The 18,802-nt window shown below is 41.1% G+C and overlaps 1 protein-coding gene and 1 pseudogene across 1 annotated transcript in view; one reads left to right on the forward strand and one right to left on the reverse strand.

Moving 5' to 3' along the window:
- Positions 1-18,802, reverse strand: part of FGF14 (fibroblast growth factor 14) — a 900,283-nt gene that overhangs the window by 701,803 nt on the left and 179,678 nt on the right. The window lies entirely within an intron of this gene.
- Positions 7,942-8,060, forward strand: LOC135052659 (5S ribosomal RNA; annotated as a pseudogene).

Raw genomic sequence — 18,802 nt, forward strand, 5'->3', positions numbered from 1 at the left:
GCACTACGCAGTGTTCCCTGAGCATTCTCAAAGCAGTATTTTGAAATTAAAGGTTTGATGCCTTACTTAGGCCATAAGCCATGCAGCACTACAAACTGGCTGATGCCCCCAAATTTGTAACATCACACACCCAACAGCAGCACCCCCACAATGAGAACTCCCCAGGCAATGTAAGTGTTTGTGCATCTATGAACACATGCAATTCAATGCATATCATACTTGCCTACTCTACTGGAATGACCAGGAAGCTCCCAAAAATTGGGTGGCATCCCAGCTGCCCAGAAAAATGGGCAATTCTCCCGGATCGAGCTTCTATCTGTCCGCAGCTGCCAGACATCCACCATCCACAGGACGGCAGATGAAGAGATTTGCGCTGAATCGAGTCACGCTCCCTGCTGTACAATGTGGGTAATCTCAGCATTATATAGCAGGGGACGTAGCAACGATAATGTGAATACACCACCATGCCCCCTGCACAGCCTCCTACACCACGCCATGCCTCCGAACCACCCCTGTGACGCACAACACCTTTTGATCCACTCCCTGCTGTGCTGACTGGCTGTTCCTTCCTGAAAAATGACTTCTTAAAGTCAATAAGTCTCTATTGTCCAATTAAATAACTGTTCCTTATACAGTACATGTAAATCGTACAATTCATTCAGTGTCAAGGCATCAAGGTGTCGTTATTTATTAATAAATAATTGGAAATGATAAAAAGTAAGTCAGAATGAAGTGAAGGAAGAACAATATGATAGAGATTATAGAACTCCAAGGTCTATAAAAATCGCTTCGCAGGTAATGTGATTAGATGCAAAGTTTCCCTGGAAACAGAAAATACTGTCAACTCTGCTTTTCCTGCCCACTTGAAAAGTAAAAAAGCAAACAAATGAGAGATGCAAAACAATCTCAAACATTCCTTACTGTTTGCAGGAAGAGGGATTCATTACCTGTAAACCTTTACTGAGGTGTAACCACGCTGCATAATGACCATATGTTGTAGCAGTGTTGTGTAGTATGGATTGTGCATTACTCCTAAACTTTCATGTATCGGTTATAAAATAGAAAAAACTTATAGCAGCTCCCACCCCTATCAGCAGCTGTTTTATCATTGTACAAACATACATCTTCTTTATAAACTAATATTTATTTGTATGCACTAGAGAGTATCCATATCTAATACTTGTTGTGCAACCGCAAGCAGAATGTACCATGTTTAGACAGGAGGATGATTTATGGAGTATAGAAAAGCTGACTATGATAACGAGTATTAGTATTGTATGTAGCACTTCTGGGTTACGTTCACCCAAACCTTATTGCACAGATCTCAGTGTCAAATGACTAGAAGAGAAGATGTATATTACATTATATTAGTTTGTTGCTAGATGTCGTCCATCATTTGAATTACATATAGTAGTACACATTACATATACTGTAGTATAGTGAAATATTTTACACCTTTAAAATGTAAGATAAATGCAAAAATGGTGCAGGGAAATACTACACGTTTTTACATAAATTCAGTTTAATCTTATAGTATATTGAAAGGTTCTGCTATACTACAAATGGGTACTACCTCACATAAATTATATTCAAGTAGAGAAAAGCAGTAAAAAAATATCTGCCTATCAAAAAATCCATCAACGATATAGCTGTAACCTTAGGACTGGCCAAATAAACAGTTGGGTACATTCTGAGAAAAAAAGACTGCACTGGTAAGCTCGACAACACCAAAAGGACTGAATGTCCATGGAAGACAAGAGTGGTGGATAATCTCAGGATCCTTTCCATCGTAAAGAAGAACCCCTTCACAACATTCAACCAAGTGAAGAATTCTCTCCATTAGGTAGACATATAAGTTCACCATAAAAAGAAGACTTTATATGAGAGCAAATACAGAGGAATCACGATGACAATCAAAACACAATTGAAATGTGGAAACTACTTGTGTGACTTGCGTGTTATTATACAGTGTATATCTATCTATCTATCCATCCATCCATCTATATATATATCTATATATATATATATTACACACACACACACACACACACACACACACACACACACACACACACACACACACACGTTGAGTATCCCATATCTAAAATGCTTGGGACCAGAAGTATTTTGGATATCGGATTTTTCCGTATTTTGGAATATTTGCATACCTTAATGAGATATCATGGCGATTGGCCAGTCTAAGCACAGAATGCATTTTTGTTTCATATACACCTTATACACAGAGTCTGAAGGTAATTTTAGCCAATATTTTTAATAAATTTGTGCATTAAACAAAGTTTGTGTACATACACACAATACATTTATGTTTCATATACACCTTATACACACAGCCTGAAGGTCATTTAATACAATATGTTTAGTAACTTTGTGTATTAAACAAAATTTGTATACATTGAGCCATCAAAAAACAAATGTTTCACTATCTCACTCAAAAAATTCCATATTTCGGAATATTACGTATTTCGGAATATTTGGATATGGGATACTTAACCTGTATTATATTATGTGATGTCCAATGTTGGGAGGTATGGAATGCTTCGTGCTGTTAGATACATTTAACAATGAATACGATCAGAGATGGGAATAGGAAAGAACTTGAACAGAGTCCCTAGGTTAAAGGAAAATGAAACCCAAAGTGTATAAATGCAGAACATAATATTTAAAAAATGATGTCTGTTTCTAAGCCTTATAGGTTACATGTAAGACTTGATGGAGTTAGACGTAACTGGTATCCTTATATTTGGCACACTAAGCAATCAGTTCTTGGTGGAAGCTTACATGGGTAGCATTACATTTATCATAGTAACTATAGGAAGAATAGGAGATGCAACCAACTCTGCATAGGAAGCAAATGACCCTTCCTCCCACTGCAAGTAACACATACAAATGTGTCAATATGATAGGATGTGTGACTTGACTGAGTACAAAAGATAATAAAAATCAAGTTTTATAATTTATACACATTAGAGTAAATGGATAGTGCAGATAATAAGTAGCCAAATTTAATTAAAGCATGTGAAATGGTAATAGAACGAGATGTAAACAGAACATTTACAGTAATCACTATTAAAGATACGGCCAGCCTCCCCTTCCTAAACAGTAATAAATAAAAAAAATGACAGTACAGTATGATTAAGTATTATTTAGTACAATGTAATCCTGATTTTAAATCACATTTTCAGCACTTAAAAGTTATTTTCATTAAAGTGTGTGTCTCAAACACATTGGATAAATCAGATGAGGCCTACAGCTGTTATCATCATCAACTAACAACTTGCCCCAGGATTGGACTATCCACAAGTCGTCCCTCCAACCAGGTGCATTAGCAATGCATACCTCACAACTTTTCTGTCCTGTGAGTGGTGAACCTCGCGCATCATAGGTGCGTGCAACCTGGAAAGGGGGCATGGCCTCTGCCAAGATGGCATCGCCTTGTGGCAACTACCCATTTTCTAGCATTTTGGGAGCATGGCCAGCACTCCCCGAGCAGCTGGGCATTCCCCGGTTCACCTCCCTGTACTGTATAGCATCTATTCAGAGATCACTCGCTGCTTTGCAGAGCAAACTGCCCCTTCCCACCCCCGCACACAGGACACTGCTGCCAGCGGGCAAAACAGTGTACAAATAGCGGAACAGTCCCACCACAATCCCGTCTCCTTGGTGCATGGGGCCTTATGTGCAAGTTGCCTTGAAAAAAAAGACACACACTACAAACAATAAACACAAATGCACAGTAAGACATAAAAAGGGCGTGTTGCAGACAAAATAAAAGACATACAGTACAGTAACTAGCATTACATCCAACACTGAATGAGACCCGTATATGGTATATAACAGCCTACAGTAGCTGTGTCCAGTAAGTGTACGTGTTACAAATTGCCCTAATCAAAACGGAATCTGTGTACAGAATATTTTCAGCATCCATCCTACTTTATTACACTGAACTCCCATATCATTTACTTTGTTTACAATGGACACAAAACAATGACCCAACAAAAGTGTGGAGGAGCTATAAACGAGCTGGCCACTGTTCCCAGTGTGAAATGTAGGTTTTTATTAGCTTGAAGCATTTCATCAACGGGGCACAAAAAAAGGGCTATGATCGCTTGTATCACAGCTACTTTATAGAATTTAAATCATTATTTCTATAGATCCAGAACGGGCTTTGTGGGAACAATCTGTTATTCATACAATAATACAGCAATGATTCATGCAAATCAAACACTGCATCTTTCTCATACTAATCAAATACTTGTAGTCAAGAACACCTGCTTTCCCATATGGGTACCGTTCATCTAGGCCTATTCTCTGTGTGCTCAGGACATTGTATAGCGCAGTGAATCATGCCAAAAAATCTCTCACATCAAACTACATGTTTCCGTACTGCGTACAGTGTTCTGCTTCCATAATAGCCATTGTTCATTTTTTTCCTGTGTATTGTTAGGGAAGCCAGAACATTCAACAGTGTAAGACCAACATATTATAATCACACGCACTTACAAAACATAACAAAAATAAATAAAAATGAAAGAGTGACCTTTAAGTACTACCATCTGCATTGCAGTAATTAATTTTATCAGCCATCCATGAGCCAAATGAATAGCAAGTTAAAGCAGCACTTCATCAGAAATGAGATTTCTTGTTTTTACCTTTGTTTTGTCTGTGACATGCAAATGACACAAACACAAAATAATTGCTTGCAATATTGTTTGAGTGCTTTGAAGTAGTTGATATATTAGACATTTTTGGCATCAGTATCCAAAAACAGCGTGACGCTGGCTGTGCCTAATTCAAAGTATAAAAAACACAACGATACCAGTTCCAAGCATGTTTTATTATTATGTGACATTCAATTAGAATACTCTATTTTTGTTTTACTAATTATATGGTTAGTATTTACCATTAAACACATTTAGTACATTTTTATACTTATACCGTACATGTCGGGATTAGGATGCCTTTCAAGTGGAAGCGTTAATATGGTAACTGTACCTACACCATGGCTAATATTGTAACTGTAATCTTTTAGTTCACATGCTCCCAGGCCAAAACTTCATGCCTCATGCCTCATGACATGCGTAAAATGCAGTGTTGTTATTTCGCAAGTGAGATCATTGCTTCATCCCTAAACCTTATACACAGCTATTCTACTGAATACAGTCTTTAGAAATGTGGGTTTTATTTGTACAGTACAGTAGAGGTAAGTGTACCATCTACACTCTATAGCTGATCTTCTGGCCTACAATAACTGGGAATACCCAAATCAAGCTTGTTGTAAACTTAATTTTATCAATGAAATAGTGAGACATTTTTCTAACTCAACGTTCACAAAGGAAGATAAAAATTTGTCTAAAGGGCCCATAATTCTAATGTTACGGCTTTATTAAATATTCAGGGTCCAAACTATTTAAAGCTTTAAAAGGGAAACATAATTCTCTCCCCTCACCTCGAAGAGGGACAGGTTGCATAAGGAGAAATACTCTGTCTCTGACCTGTTATCCTCTACCCCAGAAAACTGCTGATGAGTAAAGTATTAGCACATTGGCCAAGTATAATAGTATACAAATCACTGAAGCCATGAGCTGCACTTGGTGTGATTTTTGTTTAATACTATTTAAAATCTGTCCTTACCGGAAAATAACGTGTCAGGGGTGTCCAGTATTCTTCAACAATTCTGAACACCTGATAATTTCACAAATGCCCTTATGGAGGATACAACTGCATTTTCCGTAATCTCGTGCAGAGCTATAAAATTATTTAAAAAGGTCTGTCCTATCTCCTCAATGCATGCAAAGTGGAAACCTGGGCACTTGTCCCAATGGCTCCCACTGTAAGGGAGATAGGACAACCACTAACCAGCAATCAGCAGTCCCTGCTGGCGGAATTGCCCAACTCTGGAGCTTCAGACCCTGCTGTCACCTGCCGCTCCCCGGCAGCAGGATCCCCACTGTTCCCAGCAGCAGCTGTATCTCAAACTTTAGAAGCCGTGATCACAGCAGCATCAGCAGAGCACCAGACCTGGCAGAAAGCTCCTTCCCAAATACACTGCAGTTCTCTAACTTCTCCTGCCCATCGCTGGGTGCCGTTATCCCAGTTGTTACTGCTGGCGACAGCGTCAACTGTGGTGGTAGTTGCAGCGATCGTGCACCCGTCAGTCTGACAGGCACAGCAGCTGATACCAGCAGAGCGGGCCAGGTAGAGCGGCTATCTAGCCTGGCACTTTCCTGCAATGCTGTCCCCGTTTACTGTATAACACCGGTACTGTGTGCCCCTCCCATAATCCGGATCTGGCAGCACGGGGAGAAGGGGTGAAACTGAGATGACCCAGGTCCAATATACTGGTATTGCTATAACTGAATACAAGCAAAGGGGTACAAATTTTGATAACAGCTTATGGGAAGTGGTTAAGATACCGCCGCACGGCATCCTGGTGATCACAATGCCGACACCAGAATCCCACATAGCGGTACAATGCCGGCGTCGGAATACCGGCGAGACAGGCTATTCTCCCTCTGTAGGTGTTCACAACACCCATAGAGGAAAAATATAGCCCGCAAGGCACTTTCCAATGCTCGCCCCGCTGCCGGCATACTGGTGGCGAGGATGTCGCTGTTGGCTTACTGACGACCAGCATCCCGTTCACTAGTAATTCACACTGAACCCCACCTTACTGATATTAGTGTATGAGCACTAGTCTGTAACTTGCAGAGTGTTCAGTTGCAACCTTCCTTTTGTTGGGCAAACTTTCACAAGGATGGAATCTTCTAAGGGGAATCGGTTAAAATACCGCTAGTCGGGATCCCGGCGGATCCACCGATGCCGGAATCCCGACTAGCAGTGAAATGCCACCGCCGGAATACCGGCGCCACAGGCTATTCTCCCTCTGTGGGTGTCCACGACACCCATAGAGGGAGACTATACCCTGTGACAAGCGCAGTGTGCCACCGTGCCCACAGTGTGGCAAGCGCAGCGAGCCCGCAAGGGGTTTCCTAGCACTCACCCCGCTGCCTGCATACTGGTGGCTGGGATGCCGTTTTCGTAATACTGATGGCTGGCATTCCGGCGACCGGTATTTTATACTGATCCCATTCTAAGTAAGCCCTGAAGTATAGAAATGGAAGGAAAAGGTATGCACAGTGCCAGGGACTTCCAGCAAGATGTTTAGAAATGACTAAATGCTTAATCCTACCAAATGGGCAGAAAAAAAAGATACCGGTGTATAAGAAATGTACCCATGCAGCATGACTATATTCTGTATGTGACTGCGACTGTATTTGCATACAAAATGCTATGCTATAGTGATTTCATGGAAAACACTGAAACGTGGCAATGGTTTTTTTAGTATAGTTTAGGTAGGAATAGTGCTAAATATCATGTACTTCACTATTTAGCACTACTCCTTTCTAAACTATCCTAAAAAAAATATTCTGTAAAGGATACAATATACAGAATTCTTATTCAAATGTTCTAGGCATTTTGTGCTTATAGCTCAGGCACCCAGCCCATACGTTAAAAGGCGAACACTCAGTACATTCCTACTCTAGTGATGTGGGGAATGACACAAGTAACCTAGAATATAATTAAAAAAAGGATTTATTACCAGTCACCACAACCCTGAGGCTGTCTATTTTGAACAGTGGTTTTAAATCCACAGTGATACTCAACTCTCTGCTCGGTATTCTAATGCTCTCATCTCTTTTCTGAATTCACTTATTCCAATGGACTCTCATCTGTGACCCAGGGGTTATGATTCAGTGCCTTCAGGTATTGACATACCCTCCTGCCTAACACGGAAAGCAGATCCACTTCATCTGATAACTTTGCAAACTCTCTTTGAGTCTCAATACTTTCTATTAACCTTAATCCAATATTTTCCATAGAGGTGCACTCTCATTAGTGTTCAAATACCCAGTTCGCCCACTCTACTACCATACCGCACTGCAAATGCCCGATCTCGTCTGATCTTGGAAACTAAACAGTGCTGGGCTGGGTTAGTACTTGGAAGGGAGACCCCCAAGGAATACCAAGTGTTGTAGAAATGTGCGAATTGAATTGGGAATATGACTCAAATATAAACACTAACAGCAGTATCACCACTGATCTTCCTTCATCCCCATGAGCGGTATCTCCCATTCACTTTGTGTTACGAGTTTGTCTATAAAATGTAATAATACAGTTGCTTGTACTGTACTATCTAATATTGGTGATAAGGTTCTCCTGCGTATCAACTGACCAATACTGGTCTTATCAATACAGATCCTTCTGTACTGTCAGGGTGAAATAGATGTAAGACTATGCGTTTCTACAGCCTTTCAAACTACTATATATGTAGGTTGACCAGAACATTTTAAATCTATTGATTTTCAGTCATATCTTTTTCTTCAAAGAATTCTTAATTAATCACTTTCCATTAGATATTTTTCATTTTTTATTCTTAACAAATGAATATTAAAAGTTATGTTTTATCTCATTCTTCCTAAACTCATCATGGTATTTACCATCTAGAATACGAGTGCGCCAACACAAGAGTCTTCTTTCTCTACCTTTTGTGTAACGAGTGCCATTAAATACGCAAAAAAAGATGCTTGGCGCTACCGAGTCCCGCAACGGCATGGCACGATTTCAAGGGCTGTTTAGTGTGTTTGCAGCAAGGATGTAAGAGGACACATCTGTGGCACCCTGCTACCTGCTCTAACGAACTCCTGCTGCCTCCCCTTGGCACGCATGGCAGTGGGAGCATTGCTCCTTGGTGCCTGCGGCACCACACATTTCACCATATATTAAGTAGCAGAAGTGTGCTATGATACACTGTGCCAGGAGTAGCAGCCGGCGATGCATACGCAGGCAGGCAGGCAAATACGTGTTGGGACACATCTGTATGGAACATTCCTGAAAATGAGTAAAAAATGACCCAAACATGATACTACAATACATCTGTACAGTAGCTGTGTAGCTTTTGAGCTTTCAACCAGGCTGACAAGTTAAATTCTCTTTCTGTAGGTTTTCATAAAAAAATAACACAGGCTCTTAATTTGGAATGAGGAGAATTATCAAGTAGAAGTATACTTTACAAAATGGTGATGGATTTGGCTTGTCTCATACATCACAAATTTTGTAATATTGTATTGGGTATAACAGAGAAAACAAATTCTACCAAAAAATAAGCATATAGTACAGTAGTTAGGCACTTTGATATTACTGTACATACAACTTTTCTTCTTCTGTAAAACCTCCTTGTGTTAAATTTCAACAAAAATGGTATCTTACAAATGTCCAGTATGTGACGGTAGAATGGCTGATATATACAGTATATACAACAATCAATGTAGTAACTGAAATGTAAAGTACATGGTGGCATGTAGATCCAGGTGATGTTTTAGTTATATCATATAAGAGGACTCTGGGCAGTCGGAGTGGAACATAAGGGGCCAGTGGGGAGGTTTTGGGGCATTTAAGGAACATTTGTGGAGGTCTGAGGAGGATTTAGTAAATTATAATAGGACTCAGAAACAGCTAAATAGGACCCCACATTGTTTACATGACATGTCCCTGAGGCCTACATAATTACAGCTTTGTGTGATCATTGGTAGTGAGAACCAGGATAATGGTTGATCTGTAAAACATCTGCGGAGATCTGGTATAGCAACCTCAGGTAATATACACACCATCAGATGGAGCATAAATACCACCAGTGCATGTACTCTCATAGAGTATATTGTCTGTTGTTGTTGTTTTTTTTGTTATGTGTAATGGTTAGCATTACTGCCTCACAGCACTGAGGTCATGGGTTCAATTCCCACCATGGCTCTACCTGTGCGGAGTTTGTATATTCTCCCCGTACTTGCGTGGGTATCCTCCGGGTACTCTGGTTTCCTCCCACAATCCAAAAATATACTGGTAGGTCAATTGGATCCCAACACAAATTAACCCTAGAATGTATGTGTGCTCATGTACATGTGATAGGGAATATAGATTGTAAGCTCCACTGGGGCAGCGACCGATGTGAATGGGCAAATAGTCTCTGTAAAGCGCTGCGGAATATGTGTGCGCTATATAAATAACTGGTAATAAATAATAATAATATATAAATAATTTCCTGGGGACTTTGGTGGAAGCAAGAACTTGAGTTCCATTGTTGGCATTGCTAGACTGCTTATTCTCTAACTTCACTGACTGCAAGGCTGCTGAACAGTTGTCTTCTGCTTCATTTTCCCCTTTTGTCTCCTGGTTTCATAAAAAGAATCAGAGGTAACCAGAATTTTGTCTTTTCTCAATGGCGATAACAGAGTAAAAATCCTTCTTAAACAGGCTCCCCCATGCTATCAGCAGTGACAAACCTTTTATGTAGCCTATGAGGCAATACAAAAAAAGTATCTTTGCAGCCAAAACTACATATTTCATCCTTTCACATTCAAACTTCTTGGTATCCAGCAGGCCATATTACTCAAATATCATGTCAAGCCAGGGGCATACCAGAATATTTCTGCAGCAAAATTGACACAAACATTGATTGGAACGATTACCTATTTTTGGTCCACATATGCAGTGACTGACCAAAAGTATTCACATCTATAACCTGCCTCAGTATGTGCTATAGATAACACTAACATCTACAGTGTCAGACTGGGGCATGTAGAGTCCACCGGGGGAATGCAGTGCTAGGGCCCCATGTTAGGGCTGTGACCAGTCCGCAGAAGGGGTGTGGCCTGCCACCTCATTGGTTTGACTAACCATTAGAGAGTGCAATGTCTGGGCCCCTTCATAAATATATACAGTAAATTCAGCTGCTGCATGCATGATAATGCACCAGATTAATAACAGATTAATAACAGCGATGCACTGTAGAAAATACACCATAGTTCAGTATAACGTAACATCTGTATGATGTATAATTCAAGTGCACAGTCTGGAACCTGATCCTTAGAGCAGGAGGTAGGGCCCACCGGTGGTTTCCCCGAACCCCTGTTGGCCAGTCCAAGCCTGAACATCTACAGTATTTAGGACCCTATTCAACTTCAGTTGCAGTTTTGCTAATTTAGCAAAACTGCAACTGGCTGCGATTACATGCTGAGGGCCACCCAGCATGCAAATACCAGGCATCGATGCGATCACAATTCAATTGCATTGCTGATCTGTGAAAGCCCCCCTGTCTCCACAGCCGGATTCGAAGGCAGACGCAGGGCAGCCATTTTTTGGGTCGCAGCACAGTGACGTCATACGGCCGTCCCGATCCTGCACCCATTTCCCACACCACACCCACCCAACGCCGAGTTGACGCCCCTACAATGCCGTGTCCTCGCCCCATTCTGCCCCGCGAACACCTCTGCCTGTCAATCAAGCAGAGGCGTTTGCGGTAATGTGATGCAATCGCATTTTCCCAGCCGTGCATGCGCAGAACGGGACCTGCACATGTGCAGTGGCCACGAAAATGGGAGAATGCAGTCACATCGCATTAGCGATCATACAGCTGTTACCGCTTGTAATGCAGTGAAAAGCAATACATTATTATGGCATGTTTGATGGAGAAACATTACAAGGGTAACAAATAAGAGATTACAGAATGTGTTTTGTTTTTTTAATGTATAGAAAATAGTTAACAGCTAAACAGTCCAGAAATGATTATTTAAACATGAACACAATTCTGAAAAAGCATTGTGTCTTAATTGAAGTCACTTATACAATCATGAAAGATGATGATCAGTAGGACTGTTTTAACAGCATATTTGGAAGATGACATTATATTAACTGTGTTTTAATTTATAACAAGAAAACAATAAAATTCCCTAAGGATGGTGTGCAGTAATAATGATTAATGATTGCACTTATCTTTTAATGCAATATGCAGTACAAAACAAATGGTACATTACATCATTCTCTTCAAACTTTGATGTTTGATACAATTCCCACTAGGTCAATCAGTCTTCAGATATGGATGCAAATTTTTAATCTGTAATATAAATGAAATATGTGGCCTGAATTGAGGGCATGAATTGATAATGTTTTCTTTCATTACAGTGTTTTGGATATATAGTAATAGTGTAATGTCATTACATTGTCAAACCATCCATACACATTGAGGTTTTGATGTCCTATTAAGTAACTGCAGAATTAGCGGTAGATTTATCAAACCTCCTAAAAAGAAAAAGTGGAGATTTGATTGGCTCTAAATAGTATGATGTTAGGACCCCAAAAGTCCACAAATTCTGACCAACACCTGACTGAGAACTACACATCTATTCTAATCATACTGTACTTCACTATTTTTTAAAAGTTTTTTCAGGGAGTTTGTGAAAGCAGTACCTATGTGTGCGGCACTGAATGCTCCATATGAGCTACATGTCAGATGGCCATTTTCTTGTAGCTTTCTTTTTCTTCTCCCCAGTGTTTTCTCTATGGTGTATGTAGAGTGATGACATCATCACTCTCCACCATCCTCAGGACATTTCTCAAGTGGTATATTTTCTTAAGAACTATTTTCATCAACATTTTATAGCTATATGTTGTGTTTCTGGGGCTAAAACACACATGTAATAACATCTAAAAATTAATATAAAAAAAAATCTGATAGAAATGTGTGTTAGAGCCCCTGAAACTCAACATTGATTTAGATTGTTTTTGTTGATTTAAAATCAGTAAGAATCCACTGTAGTAGACCACCATCATTTCAGCTTGCTGACATTCAGGGAGAGTCAGCAAGTATTCCTAAACTTACATTTAACTCTAAATCAGGTCCTACATACACTGTTGGGGTTCAGTTATTGTTCAGAAATTAACAAATACTGTAGTCAAACTGCGTAACACAGGAAAAGGAAATTGTTCATAGCTTTTACTAGCAACAAATCACAGAACTGCGGTGTGAAAGACATGACCTGGATCATTTGACCTGGGTCATGCCTAAAATGAGCTGAGTGGTGGCTCAGTAGTGCTTGGAGATGACATCATTGTAAAGAGACAGGACAGAACTGTGTTATCACCTATACAGCATGCTGCCTGGATTCCCAATAGAAATGGACATCACATATTATTGTGAAACATCATCCCTCTGTTATACTGTATGTGTTTGTGTTTATCAGGGAATAATATCTCTAGCCTGATGTTTTGTACAGAATGCATATGAAGATGTATATATATATATATGATTGTATTGTGTTGTGTTATTATATTGTACAGTTATATTTTATATGTTATATTTGGACTATGCGGTTTATTTGGTTATACTGTGTTCAATGTGTGTAGTTGTTTATAGGAATAGTTATCTGCCAGAGGATTTCACAGACAAATAGCAGCTGGAATACCTTGTCTGCTATAAAGGGGATCAATCTGGTGGTGAATGGACACTATCTGATACTTGGAGGAGGGATAACCTAATTAGCATCCATTGTTCTTTTAGTAGGCATGTATAGACATGTTACAGGACAACAGCAGGTGTTACCCTGCGATGAACCTGGCCTTTTCCCAGCCATATCCACCCCTTACTCTGCAGCTCCAATAAGCAGAGAGCACCACGTCTTGGACAGCCCTGGAAGGCAGGTCTACACCTAGAGGAATTGGTGGGATTTTTAAAAAGAGAGAGTGGAGTTCTTGACCTGAGAGGAATAAGGTGTATGGCTTCTGAAAGCTACTGGTAGGATAGCACTTCCAGTGTGCTGAGGCCTAGAAGTATTGTTGTTATCCTCTCGTTTCAAAAAGGCTACTGGACGTGCACTGAGGACGAGGCTGCCAGTGTGCTGAGTGAGGATTGTGTCTGAATGCATTGTGGACACTGGATGACAAGCTTTTCCTGGGAGTGCAGACTTGTTGGCTCTGCTATACAGATACTCCCTCACACATCTGTAATCCTATACTATTGTGGGAACCTAGTAGGTAAGATACCATCCTGGCATGTAATAGTTACTGTTTTGTGTACTGTGTGTGTATTTTTACAATAAAAGGCATTTGCCACTTTACTAAACTGTTTACCTGAGTGATCAGAGACTCCGTATTTTCACAATTGGTGGCAAGCAGTGGGGTCACTCAGTCACAGTTTACCCTGCGTAAGGCTGCGAGAGGTGTCAGCGGAGGGCACCTAAGAGCCTTGTAAACAGTTTGGCACACAGTAGCCAGGTATCTTGCTGAAAAGTTGTTAGTACATTTCGAAAGTCAGCAGTATGGAGGCAGAAACAGAAATGTACATAAACCTCAACAAGAGATTCCTGCATATGGTCTGTCGAGCACGAGGTATTAAGGTGACCGCAACAGATGGAAAGGAATCCCTAATTGCGAAATTGCTGAAATGGGATCAAGAACACCCTTGTGATGAGGAGGAGGACTCTGAGGAGTCAGATGAGATGGAACAAGTGACGGAGTGGTTGAGACCTACAGCCGGGACATTCGATGCCAGTAACCGCAGGGAGAGCGGTGGATCGGAGGTGGGATCCCGAGGGTTAGTACAACCCCGTCTGAAAGCCCTTGGAGAGGGGAAGGTTGGAGAAAAGTTTGAAAAGACACCAGAGTTATTACAGGCCCGTCTAGAAGCACTGGGAGATGGCGCGACACCCGAGGATCGGATGCGGGTAATAAAGGAGGTGCTGGGATTACCAGAAGACAGTCCTACAGTGCGGACTCTTGCACCAGCAGCCACCATTCTACAGACTGCCCTGTCCCATCAGGATGTGCCCCTGCGAAGTTGTCAGCGACGCAACCTGGCGCCTGAAGTTTCATACAGAGGAGATTTGCCAAACCAGCGACTGGGTCAGAGGATGGAGAGCTCGAGCAGTCGGCTGATGGAATCCACTCTAAGGTGGCATGAACAGACCAGGGAGCAAGGTGTGTTGGATCACTCCAGGAGGCAGTTATCCCCAGAAAGGCGTACATGGAGTCTGGACCATACTGTGCGGGTAAGTGCAGTGAATGCTACCCTGTGCTATTCTATGCAAGAAATATCTGAGGAACAGCTGAGTTATAGCATTCCTTTACAAAGTACTAACCAGTCAGCTAAGGTGCCTGTGGTGGGAGGGCTCGATACCCCACACACAGAGGACAAGACACAGAGTGAGGATCTGCTTGATATAACTACAGACCAAGCAGAGGTGCTGCTACCCAACTTTCCCTTTTCAGAGGTGGAAAATGAAGAAATGGTGAATGAATGCCAGTTCCAAGAAGATGTTGGTGTCAAGGGCACCAAGGAGCTGATAAAGGCCGAGGACTCACTGCTGCAGGTGAGGTCTTGTCTGCCAGTGGCACCTGAACCAGCTGTCCAGTTTGCTATGCTAGGGGAGGCCCAGAAATTATCAATTAAGGGCGTAGAAGACATTTCAGACCCAAGGGAGGGGGTAGAGGCTTTTGAGGGGGGAGCACGTGGAGAAGAATTACAGATACTCACTGCTCCCCTGCAGCCAAATTCATCCCAGTGGTTAAGTGCAGAAGAAGGGCCCCAGCCACTGACTATCCCTGCCAGGTTTCCTGATGCAAGGCTGGTGATGCAGATTGTGCTACCCTGTGATACCTCAGAAGTAGAGGGAGTAACGTCACTCAAAATGGGGGAGGGGGAGGCAAACCACTGTCCAGATGCACCAGAGGTGATGGAGGTGGAGTTCCCAGGGAATATAGTGTTGGGGAGGGAGAGTGAGGACCCCAGAGACCAGATTTTGTTGAGGCAGCTCACTCTCCTCTCTGATGCACCAAAGATAAAGGGAGTGTTGTCACCCAAAAAGGAGGGTGGTGAGGGACGCACCTCTGATGATAGGGGTTACCCACCACCAATCAGGCTGTTTAAACACAGTGCCTGGGATACTGGAGGGGGTCTTATAAACTGTGAACTGCTGAGCCCAGACCCTCCACCGCCAGATGGACATGTAAGCCCACACTTGTTTGACCCAGGCGGTCCAGATGTGATGTCTGCCCATCCCAAATGGGTTACTCTTGTCACTGAATCGCAGCGGCTGGAAAAAGTAGGGGATGTCTGTAACGGACGCAGCCCAGCTGGCTCTTGAGGAGTACTTTTTGCAGCCTGTTTCTGGATTCAGTGCGTAAGTGTAAAGAGACAGGACAGAACTTGGTTATCACTTATACTGCATGCTGCCTGGATTCCCAATAGAAATGGACATCACATATTATTGTGAAAAATCATCCCTCTGTTATATGTGTTTATCAGGGAATATTATCTCTAGCCTGATGTTTTGTACAGAATGCATATGAAGATGTGTGTGTATATATATATATATATATATATATATATATATATGATTGTATTGTGTTGTGTTATTATATTGTACAGTTATATTTTATATGTTATATTTGGACTATGCGGTTTATTTGGTTATACTGTGTTCAATGTGTGTAGTTGTTTATAGGAATAGTTATCTGCCAGAGGATTTCACAGACAAATAGCAGCTGGAATACCTTGTCTGCTATAAAGGGGATCAATCTGGTGGTGAATGGACACTATCTGATACTTGGAGGAGGGATAACCTAATTAGCATCCATTGTTCTTTTAGTAGGCATGTATAGACATGTTACAGGACAACAGCAGGTGTTACCCTGCGATGAACCTGGCCTTTTCCCAGCCATATCCACCCCTTACTCTGCAGCTCCAATAAGCAGAGAGCACCACGTCTTGGACAGCCCTGGAAGGCAGGTCTACACCTAGAGGAATTGGTGGGATTTTTAAAAGAGAGAGTGGAGTTCTTGACCTGAGAGGAATAAGGTGTATGGCTTCTGAAAGCTACTGGTAGGATAGCACTTCCAGTGTGCTGAGGCCTAGAAGTATTGTTGTTATCCTCTCGTTTCAAAAAGGCTACTGGACGTGCACTGAGGACGAGGCTGCCAGTGTGCTGAGTGAGTATTGTGTCTGAATGCATTGTGGACACTGGATGACAAGCTTTTCCTGGGAGTGCAGACTTGTTGGCTCTGCTATACAGATACTCCCTCACACATCTGTAATCCTATACTATTGTGGGAACCTAGTAGGTAAGATACCATCCTGGCATGTAATAGTTACTGTTTTGTGTACTGTGTGTGTATTTTTACAATAAAAGGCATTTGCCACTTTACTAAATTGTTTACCTGAGTGATCTGAGAATCCGTATCCTCACAATCATCTCCAAGCATCCACTTTAGATGAGGCACTGGCAGACACCAGTGTGAAAGGTGACAACCTGGGAATTACCCGGGTCCATCCTGCGGCGTGAAAGGGTTAAGTACATCTAAACACAGCTTTGAAACCCGGCTTCAAACAGAGTTCAAAATCTGGGTCGGACTAGGGCTTTTGGCCTGAAAGCAGCATTATTTAGTCTCAGCAACATTTTATATTTCTCAACCTAAACCACTGATTCTGTATGTGATTCTAATATGAAAAAAAGTTTCTAGATAAAACATGCAGAGACATATTTATTTAGGATACAATGTTGCTAGGTGTATTTATGTTCTTGCAATAAGGACAGATACACCTTTGGTATATTCATTGTACAGTGTCCCTATCTGCGGTATCAACGTACAATAATACAATGAATATAACTATCAGGAAAGTGGATAGCTGAAAGGCTTGTATAATTGAATGAATTAGCTCATATAATAAATTAGACAATCGGCAACAGATGTGAATTTCCAGTATAAAATGTACTGTATGTGATCATTTTGCAAATAATTACCTACTTAACCAATTTTTCTAAATGATTTCCTGCTTGCTTGCTCAACACAATAGTTTCTGAAAGTCACGGCTAACCAGGATAAAAATACACAGAAGTCTACAATATAAATGGTGAATATGGTCTTTAAAATGCCAGATAAGGTAACTAATTCACTAACAGAAATACAGTCATCTCCAGTATTAAGCTGTTCGATTAGAGCTTTTTCTAAAAGCTCTATATTTTATGCAATATATATATATTACATAAATTATATATATATATATATTTTTTTTCTAAAGATAAAAATGAGGAGAAGGTGCGCTCATAGTGCAGGTAAATATTTTAATGGATAAAACAACACTATGTACAATCCAGGACAGGTAATTCAAAGACTCGTACCCTGATTACCCACTCTGTGGGCTGATTACCACATGATATAAAGGTTTCCACAAGGCTGTCTCAATGATCGCCTACCGCAGTCCGGGACAAAGCACCGTATCCAGCCGTGAACACGTCAGGATCCGTCCAGCCACCGTGCCGTGCAATCGACCAGATCAACCAGTACACTTGTGGAGAGAAGACGTCAGACAGACCACGCCCCAACGCGTTTCGTATACCACTTCGTCAGGAGGCTGGTCTGTCAATTGTCAAAAGGGATTTTATAGGAGAACGAAGCCGCTCCCATGTAGCGTCATCATACTACATTTCACAGAGCCGCTAATTATCACAGCTTGCCATAGTTACATCTTTATACAAAATCTAACAGTTTAAATATACACACAAGTATCTGTCTTGGATTTTCACATATAAGAATGTATATTCACAATACACATAAAAATACATACACCCAAATATATAGCACATCGTTGGTACGCATATCACATTATCATTAAAAATAATCACTAAAATAAAATAAAATAAAATAACATAAAAACACGTCGGGTCTATTGGTAAATACTCGCTCGTCCTGTTTGGACGTATTCATCAATTATTTTTATCTAAAAAACTTTTTTTTTTTTCTCTCTCATGATATCGTGTTAAACCCGAGATGATGCATCTAAATCCAAACATAGGAGAAAGACATTTTATCAATGTCGGACAGCAACTTATTTGAATCGTGTTCTAATAGATTTACTGATTCTTGACACATATACTACAGACACACGTAAAGAAAA

The sequence above is a fragment of the Pseudophryne corroboree genome, chromosome 2 (genome assembly GCF_028390025.1).
Source record: "Pseudophryne corroboree isolate aPseCor3 chromosome 2, aPseCor3.hap2, whole genome shotgun sequence".
In the NCBI taxonomy this organism is placed as follows: Eukaryota; Metazoa; Chordata; class Amphibia; order Anura; family Myobatrachidae; genus Pseudophryne; species Pseudophryne corroboree.